Source organism: Solanum stenotomum, chromosome 11 (genome assembly GCF_019186545.1).
Source record: "Solanum stenotomum isolate F172 chromosome 11, ASM1918654v1, whole genome shotgun sequence".
Classification (NCBI taxonomy): domain Eukaryota; kingdom Viridiplantae; phylum Streptophyta; class Magnoliopsida; order Solanales; family Solanaceae; genus Solanum; species Solanum stenotomum.
In genome coordinates this window covers 40700139-40709855 of record NC_064292.1, presented here as the reverse complement: position 1 = coordinate 40709855, position 9717 = coordinate 40700139, and positions in this window count along the sequence as shown.

Sequence of the window (9717 nt, the reverse complement as noted above, 5' to 3'; positions counted from 1 at the left end):
CCACAAGTCCAACCATTTATCCTCTATTACTACTTCAAGTTTATGGGTCCTTATGGTTATTTATGAACTCTTGAAGTGTGGAATTACTACTACACACCCTATTATGGTCTATTTTGCATTTATCATGAAATGGAATTATTATGTGATATTTATGGTTTTCATGCTTTCATGATCAAATTATGAAGGTTGATTTATATATATGTATGTTGTTGGTGGGCTGATTTATATGGATTTTGGAATTGGTTGGACTTAGTACTCTTGAAATAGATGATTTTATTTACATGAACAGTAGCCCACCATGTGTTTGATAAAATGCCCATTTATAGAATTCTTAGGAAATGAAAGGTCCAATGTACGTCCTATGAGTCGGATGGTTATATAATTACTGAAATGATGATGAAATGGACACATGTATATGATTTTCTCTTTATAAGTGTTGTGAGTCGACCAAGCCTAGCTCGGGGGGTTGTAGGCCCGGGTAACCGTATCGAGGGGTTGGTACCTTGGTTGCCTAGTACGGGGGGTAGTAGGCCCGTATAACCATATCGAGGAGCTTGTACCTTGGTCCCTAGCTCGGGGGGTGGTAGGCCCGGGTAACCACATTGAGGGGTTTGTACCTCTTTCACCTCTCCAAGGGGGTGGTAGGCCTTGTAAATACTATATTGATGGTCACTCGCCACACATGTACTACGCCCCACAAAATATGATTTTTATGTAAGCATCATCATACATATCATCTCATTAATATGCTATCTATCGGGTATGATTATGCATTTTGCCTATGATGTCCATCTATTGTTGCATTACATTGCATCCCATATACTTAGTACATTCAAACGTACTAATGCATACTCTATGCCTACATGATGTTACCATGTAGGGACCGAAGCACCACTTGACCATCCTCCTCCGCGTGGCTAATACGATTTTCTATCGAGGTTATTGGTGAGTCCTCCATTCCGGGGACGTTGCTTATGATCTCTTGCTATGTATAAGACTTTTCCTTTTTTGTTATGTATTGACTATGGGGGTGAGCCCAGTAGTTTGTCTTGGCCCCCGCTAAGTACCCATGTTTAGAGGTGGTGTTGGACAAGTTGTGTATTACGCTTGAGCTTGACTCATCTATGGTATTTATGTATCATTCCCTTTTTTTTCTCTTGCTCCCTTAGTCTTGATTTCCCCTTGATTATGCCTATCGCTTATGGTCATTTTAATTGCTTCCGCGACCAAGGATGTGTAATGATACGCTATGAGGCTTGTTTGGGGTTCCTTCGGGTTCCCCATTCGCTGATCACGTCTAGGCCCTAGGCTTGGGTCGTGACATGATTGATGGAAACAGAACAATCACGATAGACTCTTTCTGCTATAATAAACTCCCCAACAGGTGTAGAAACACAGAAAGGTTCACAAAGTTTCTCAGGGATAACATCAAACTTATTTGCAATGTAAGGGGTCACAAAAGATAACCTTGCTCTTGGGTCTAGCAAGGAATAAACATCAAAAGCAAAGACTTTGATCATACCAGTGACAACATCTGCAGAGTTCTCTTGCTCTGGACGACTGGTGACTGCATAAATGTGGTTTGCTCCTCCACCAGTACTAGAAGTAGCTCCTCTAGGTGCAGCCTTGTCTGGTGGAGCAACCGATGAAGACTGGGCTCTGTTGCCTGGATTTCCACAACCTTGCTTATTCTTAAGACACTCTTTCAAGAAGTGTCCCTCTTGTCCACTCTTGAAACAACCTGTCAAGCCATCACAACACTTACCTGGGTGGGTTCTCTAACACATAAAACATGCAGGAGCCCAACTACCTCCTTGTGCCACTCTAACCTAGGACTGCGCTGGTTTAGATCTGAAGTTCTGCAAATTCTGACCATAATATTCGCCTTTGTTTCGAGGTGCAGGTGCACTAGCATATGATGGAGCAAGCCCATTTTGCTTCTGCTGAAAGGACGAACAATTCACATTGCCTTTCTGCTGCCCAGACTTATTCCCTGTCTTCACTTTCTTACTTCTGAACTCTTCCCTGTCTCTCAGCTTCTCTTCCTCAACCTGTTGCACATAAACCATCAACCTTGATATGTCCATGTCACCTATCGCATCGCTGCCCTGCCCTCTTTGCTTGACAGACGACCCAAGCCAGCAATAAACAATCTCATTCTGCTCCTCATGTACTTAACCATTTTAGAAGCATAGCAAGACAACTGGGTGAACTTCAACCCATACTCATGCACACTCAAGAAATCCTATTTCAGTGTAAGAAACTCTCGTACCTTAGCCTCCTTCAGTTCTTGGGGAAAGAAACGCCCTAAAAAGGCTTCCTCGAAACCAACCCAACTAGCAGATGGTGCATTCTTAGGTCGACCCCCTTTCCACAAATCAAACCATGTTCTAGCAACATCCTTCAGTTGATATGCAGCTAGTTCAACTCGCTTAGTATCTGCCACATTAATCACATCAAATACCTTCTTCAGCTCCTCAATAAAAATTTTCGGATCCTTAATAGTGAACGAACCAGTGAAACTAGGAGGATTCATTCTCAAGAATTCGCAAATCCTCGAAGTATCAGCCTCATCTTGCCTTGGTACTCTTGGCTTCCCAACCTAGTTAGTCACAGCTTGGCTCAGCATCCGGATAGTTTCACGGAATTCAACATTAGTGACCTCTCCCTGAGGTTGCACGTTTGGTGCATTAAGTACCCCTTGCTCTTGTGGTTCGACGTTTCTCCTAGCTGGACGACCTCGTGCTGCTCTTCGTGGAGGCATGGCTATCTGAAACACGCACAAGCACGAATTAGTGGGAAACTTTTAGAGATATACTCTAACGCACGAAATGGATATAAAGAAGTGCTATAGTTCCTAAGTGTTGCAGCCTTCTAATCATAGATATGACGCGCTTCACACCAATAACTAGGACTCTACCGACACGGCTTCATAGACTCCTTACGAATCTTGAACTCTGTGCTCTGATACCAACTTTGTCACACCCCGAGCCTACACCCTGGACGTGGCCGACACTCGGAGACCATCGCTGGCCCTAAGAGAACCCTTGGTCGGGCTTACTTAACTCAGCGGAAGACTTAACTCACAAAAATAAACTCAATGCAATAGTTTAAATGATAACATCTTAGCTAAAATGGCAACTTATGTCTCAAAACAAAGTATCTGCAAATACATAGATGAGATACTCAATACTAACTGTCTGACTGTTTATGAATCCTCTATAATACTGAGATGAAAGTTGGGACAAACCCCACAATATCCTAATAAAGCAAAACTAGGAAAACGAAATAACAGAGTCCTCTGGAATGCAATGAGGCTCACCACTGACTCTGGAGTGCTCAACTGGATCAACGGTGTGTTAGATGCTGATCTTGGTTACCTGTGTCTGCATCATAATAAGATGCAGGCCAACTGGCAACAGTACATTGAATGTACGAGTATGCGAGTTGGGAAGCTAAACAATAACTTAAGCTTGAAAGGAGTACAAAGGAACACTTACCTTGGCTCTGTTTAACTCATGAACAACTGAACTCAATATAAAACAATAAGACACATTCAATATATATAAAGCTTGTAAAACAGTGTAAACAACTTAGTTCGTTAAAGATAAAGCAATAACAAACTCAACTTTACTTAAATATAAAAGTAATATAACTTTTTTGGGAGATTCTCTAACCGACGACCACCACTATGAGCCTAAGTGGTGATACAACGTCTTGCCCACGCTGCCAGAACTATCCTATACTTTGCCGTCATATAGAACGCTTAACTTAGTGGATCTACTAGTTTATGCTAAAAGCATCTTAAGGAGTCATCTAAAAAGTATGATCCTTTGCTACCCATGATGGCTATATTGTTTCTGGAGACTTGAGTTATTATGAACTCGCATCCCCATATCGGTGCTCAATACTACTCCCAAAATATACTTAGCTCATATGTTTGTAAAAACAAAACTCTTCTTTGAATTGAGGTAATTACCCAAAACTTAGCTTAAAAGCTCTCTTGGAATTGATGTTCCCTTTTCTTGCTCAAATGTGAAAAGATTTATATACTCTTTGGGATTACTTAGTCCCCTAATAACTTTTGAGAAATGAACTCAACTCTTTACTCTTTACTTTACTTGAAACTTGAGCCTTAAAACGAAGTTTAAACATTTTTTAAACACTCTTGAAAACTTTAAGAAACTTTGCTTTGACTTGCTTCTTAACTTCTAGACTTGACTCTAACTTCTTTGACTTTGATCTTAACTTTCCTTGAATTGCATTATGTATTCAAGGTTCATGATCTCATGTTTATGGATAATTTCATGATGTTTAGATGTACCTTAGAGTGTTGGATGCAACTAGAGAAGATAGGTATATTGCTTAGAAACAAGTACGAAAAAGTTGGAAACGAATGGGGAGAACAGGCGTCCTTGGCGCTCTGAGAGGCGCGGGGACCAGCCCTCAAGCTTCAGAGAAGTCTGGCTGCCACTCTAGCTGGGGCGACACGCCAGAGGCAAAACTTCAGAGAAGTTTTTGTGGCGCTTTGGAAGGCGCGGTGCCCCAGCCCTTTTGCCCAACGACTTCCGACTTTTCTCTTCCATTCTTCCTCTCTAAACCTCCCTAACTTCCATAGTTCCTTTCCCAAACACTTAGGATCAATTGTAACCTCAATATACAACCAATCTAACAAAAAAAACAACTCGAAAACATGAATCAACTCACCCCCAAGCATCAACAACTCAACCAACAAGAATTCTACAATTTGTTCTTCAAGAACCTTACTTCTTCAACATGTAAACAACTCCAAACAATTGGATTGAAACAAGTTGGTGTGTGGGTGAACTAACCCAACACGAAAAGATCCCACATACCTTAATAGGGATCACCCCCGACGAATTTCACTCGCAAGCTTGGATGATCTTGATGAATTCTTACCTTTTTCTCCCTTTGTTTCTTCTTTTCTATCTTCTCCAAGCCCTAAGCGTATTTCTCAATTCTCCAAACTGACCAAGTCATGTTTTTACCCCAATAAATACCTAAAATCAAATTAGGAAATTAATTAGAGAAAAGACTACTTTGCCCTTCCCTAAAACCGGATTGGGACTTTTCTCAATCCAACAGCCTAACTTCCAAAAGGCATATCTCATTCATACGATATCAAAATCTTGCAATCTCAGCGGAGTTGGAAAGATATCTCCAAGGTATTTCCAAAAATATCAAGATCTGATCCTAACTCCTCCTGAGCTAGGAGTTTTGGCCGTTTGAAAATGGCCAAAACTCACTTTCTTAACTTAGACAAAATTTCCAGATTTTCTTATTCTTTCCAAAAATCAATATTTTCATATTTTAACTCTTTATAGTCATTTCCAGGTGCGAGATTTTACAATAGCTCCCCCTTGGGAACATTCGTCCTTGAATGAGCTTTATTTCACCAAGCTAAGGGTAGCAACATCAAGTTCAACACTCAACAAACATAAGCAAGTAACAACATGCATACTCATAATTTAGCTTGTATTAAGATGAGGATTAGTACCTTGATCTGAATTTTCTCCGGATTCAAAGAGATGTAGATATCTCTTCTTTATATCCTCTTCAGCTTCCCAAGTAGCTTTTTCGACAAATTGGTTCCTCCAGAGGACTTTGACTGATGCGACATCCTTTGTTCTCAACTTGAGAACTTGGCGATGTAAAATGTGGACCGGAATCTCCTCATAGGATAAATTATCCTTAATCTCAACATTTTCAGTTTGCACTATCAATGAAGGATCTCCCATGCACTTGTTCAACATAGAGATGTGAAATACCCGATGAACCACCGCTAATTCCTGTGGTAGCTCCAACTCGTAAGCTACATTGCCAATCCTCTTGGCTATGCGATAAGGTCCAATATACCGGGGACTAAGCTTCCCTTTCTTACCGAACCTCATAACACCCTTCATGGGAGAAACTTTCAAATATACCCAATCATCTACTTCGAACTCTAACGCCCTTCTCCTAACATCAGTGTAAGATTTCTGATGACTCTGTGCTATTTTAAATCTCTCTTGAATTACTTTCACTTTCTCCATAGCTTGATGATCTAAATCTGGTCCTATCAACCCTGCTTCACCAACTTCAAACCATCCAATAGGAGATTTGCATCTTCTCCCATAAAGAGCTTCATATGGAGCCATTTGGATGTTAGAGTGAAAACTGTTGTTGTAAGAAAACTCGATAAGAGGTAGGTGATCATCCCAATTTCCCTTGAAATCAATCACACAACCCCTCAACATGTCTTCTAATGTCAGAATGGTGTGCTCTGCTTGCCCATCTGTTTGGGGATGAAAGGCAGTACTCAAGTTAACCTATGAACCCAAACCTTTCTAAAAAGACTTCTAGAACTGTGCAGTAAATTGTGGGCCTCTATTTGAAATACTGGAGACCGAAACTCCATGGAGTCTTACCACTTCTTGAATATATAGCTTAGCATAATCTTCTGTCGAATGGGTAGTCTTTACCGGCAAAAAATGGGCTGATTTTGTCATTCTGTCGACAATCACCCAAATAGAATCATGTTGTCTACGAGACCTTGGCAAACCTGTGATGAAATCCATATTAATCATCTCCCACTTCCATTCTGGAAGTTCTATATTCTGCGCCAAACCACCGGGCCTTTAGTGCTCAACTTTCACTTGTTGGCAATTTGGACACTTAGCGACAAATTCAGCAATGGCCTTCTTCATGCCATTCCACCAATAAACCTCTCTCAAGTCACGATACATCTTTGTGGAGCCCGGATAAATGGAATATCTGGAGCTATGAGCTTCCTCCATGATTCTCTCTTGGAGTTCATCCATCATTGGTACACACAATCTACCTTGATATCTCAATACACCATTTTCCCCTTGTTCGAAAGCTAATACTTTTTGCTTATGAACATTTGCCTTTAAGTCTAGCAAAATGGGATCTTGGTCTTGCTTTTCTTTCACTTTTGACATTAGTGATGATTTAGCCCCGTTCGTCACCACTATTCCTCCTTATGTGGAATCCATAAGTCTGACTCCCAGGCGTGCAAGTCTGTGCACATCTTTGGCTAACTCCCTCTTTTCTTCCTCAACATGGGTGGTACTACCGATGGATAACCTGCTTAAAGCATCAGCAACAACATTAGCCTTACTTGTGTGGAAAAGAATACTCATGTTATAATCCTTGAGTAATTCCAACCACTTCCTCTGTCTGAGATTGAGCTCCTTTTGAGTGAACACATATTGCAAGCTCTTGTGATTAGTGAATGTATCAACATGAACACTATACAAGTAGTGTTGCCAAATCTTCAAGGAGAAAACTACAACAACCAACTCTAAGTCATGAGTTGGATAATTCTTCTCATGAACCTTCAACTGTCTGGAGGCATAAGATATCACCTTGCCATTTCGCATTAACACACAACCCAAACCAACTCTGGATTCATTACAATACACCACAAAACCTTGAGTACTCTCTGGTAAGGTCAAAACTGGGGCACTAGTCAACCTCTTATTCAATTCATGAAAGCTTTTCTCACAAGCTTCAGACTATTGAAATTTCACTGTGTTCTGAGTCAACTTCGTCAAAGGAGATGAAATGGGCGGGCAACCCTCAACAAATCTTCTATAATAGCCAGCCAATCCCAAGAAACTCCTAATATCAGTTGGAGATGTGGGTCTAGGACAATTCTGCACTGCCTCAATTTTTTGAGTATCCACTCTAATACCATCACCGGAAATAATATGGCCTAAGAATGCCACAAACTCAAGCCAAAATTTACACTTGGAGAACTTGGCATACAACTCTCTATCCTTCAAGGTGTGGAGAACTATTCTGAGATGACTAGCATGATCTTCTTCATTCCTTGAATAGATTAGTATGTCATCAATGAAAACGATAACAAACATATCTAAATAAGGTTTGAGGACTTTGTTCATAAGATCCATGAACGTTGCTGGTGTATTGGTCAAACCAAAAGACTTAGTATGTGATAATATTTATAAACTCTTTGGGAAGACTTAGTCCCCTAATAACTTTTCAGAAATGAACTCAACTCTTTACTTTTTGCTTTACTTGAAACTTGAGCCATAAAACGAAGTTTAAACGTTTGTTAAACACTCTTAAAAACTTTAAGAAACTTTTCTTTGACTTGCTTCTTAACTTCTTTGACTTTGATCTTAACTTGCCTTGAATTGGATTATGGATTTAAGGTTCATGATCTCATGTTTATGGACGATTTCATGATGTTTAGATGTACCTTAGAGTGTTGGAAACAACTAGAAAACATAGGTACATTGCTTAGGAACAAGTACGAAAAGGTGGGAAACGAATGGGGAGAACTGGCGTCCCTGGCGCTCTGAGAGGCGCGGGGCCCCAGCCCTCAAACTTCAGAGAAGTCTGGCTGGCGCTCTAGCTGGCGTGACACGCCAGAGTCCAAACTTCAAAGAAGTTTTTGTTGCGCTTTGGCAGGGACTTCCGACTTTTCTCTTCCGTTCTTCCTCTCTAAACCTTCCTAACTTCCATAGTTCCTTCCCCAAATACTTAGGATCAATTTTACCCTCAATATACAACCAATCTAACTCGAAAAATAACTCGAAAACATGAATCAACTCACCCCCAAGCATCAACAACTCTACCAACAAGAATTATACAATTTGTTCTTCAAAAAACTTACTTCTTCAACATGTAAACAACTCAAAACAATTGGATTGAAACAAGTTGGTTTGTGGGTGAACTAACCCAACATGAAAAGATCACACATACCTTAATAGGGATCACCCCCGACGAATTCCACTCGCAAGCTTTGATGATCTTGACGAATTCTTGCCTTTTTCTCCCTTTCTTTCTTCTTTTCTCTCTTCTCCAAGCCCTAAGCGTATTTCTCAATTCTCCGAACTGAATACGTCATGTTTTTACCCCAATAAATCCCTAAAATAAAATTAGAAAATTAATTAGAGAAAAGTCTACTTTGCCCTTCTCTAAAACCGGATTGGGATTTTCTTCAATCCAATAGCCTAACTTCCGAAAGGCATATCTCATTCATACGATGTCAAAATCGTGCAATCTCAGCGGCGTTTGAAAGATCTCTCCAAGGGATTTCCAACCATATAAATATATGCTCCTAAATCTTCCTTAGCTAGGAGTTATGGCCGTTTGAAAATGGCCAAAACTCACTTTCTTAACTTAGACAAAATTTCCAGATTTCCTTATTCTTTCCAAAAATCAATATTTTCATATTTTAAACTCTTTATAGTCGTTTCTAGGTGCGAGATGTTACAAGATGACTTATATGTTGCTACATATGATCCATCTATCGCAACATATGATACAAATGTTGCTATAGATGATCCCTCTGTTGGAACATGTGACACAAAGTTGCTATAGATGCCCATATGTATCAACATATCACCCATGTGTAGCGACATATGACACATATGTGGCAACATCTACCCAAATATTCCTAATGGAGTTCAAGCATGTGAATGTTTATAAGCGTGTGACTATAGCTGAAAAGAACAAACTGGTGGACCTGATGAGAGCAAAGAAACTGCAAGCACAATACGACATGCATTATTTTAGGGAGAAGATTTTAGGACCATGACAAGCATCGATATTTGGTGGGAAGACTAGGTAATTTTTCTCTACTAGTACCTTCAATTTATAATGTTCGTTTGTTTTATCTTTTCAATGACTACTCTTCTTTAATCTTTAATATTATTTTTTATT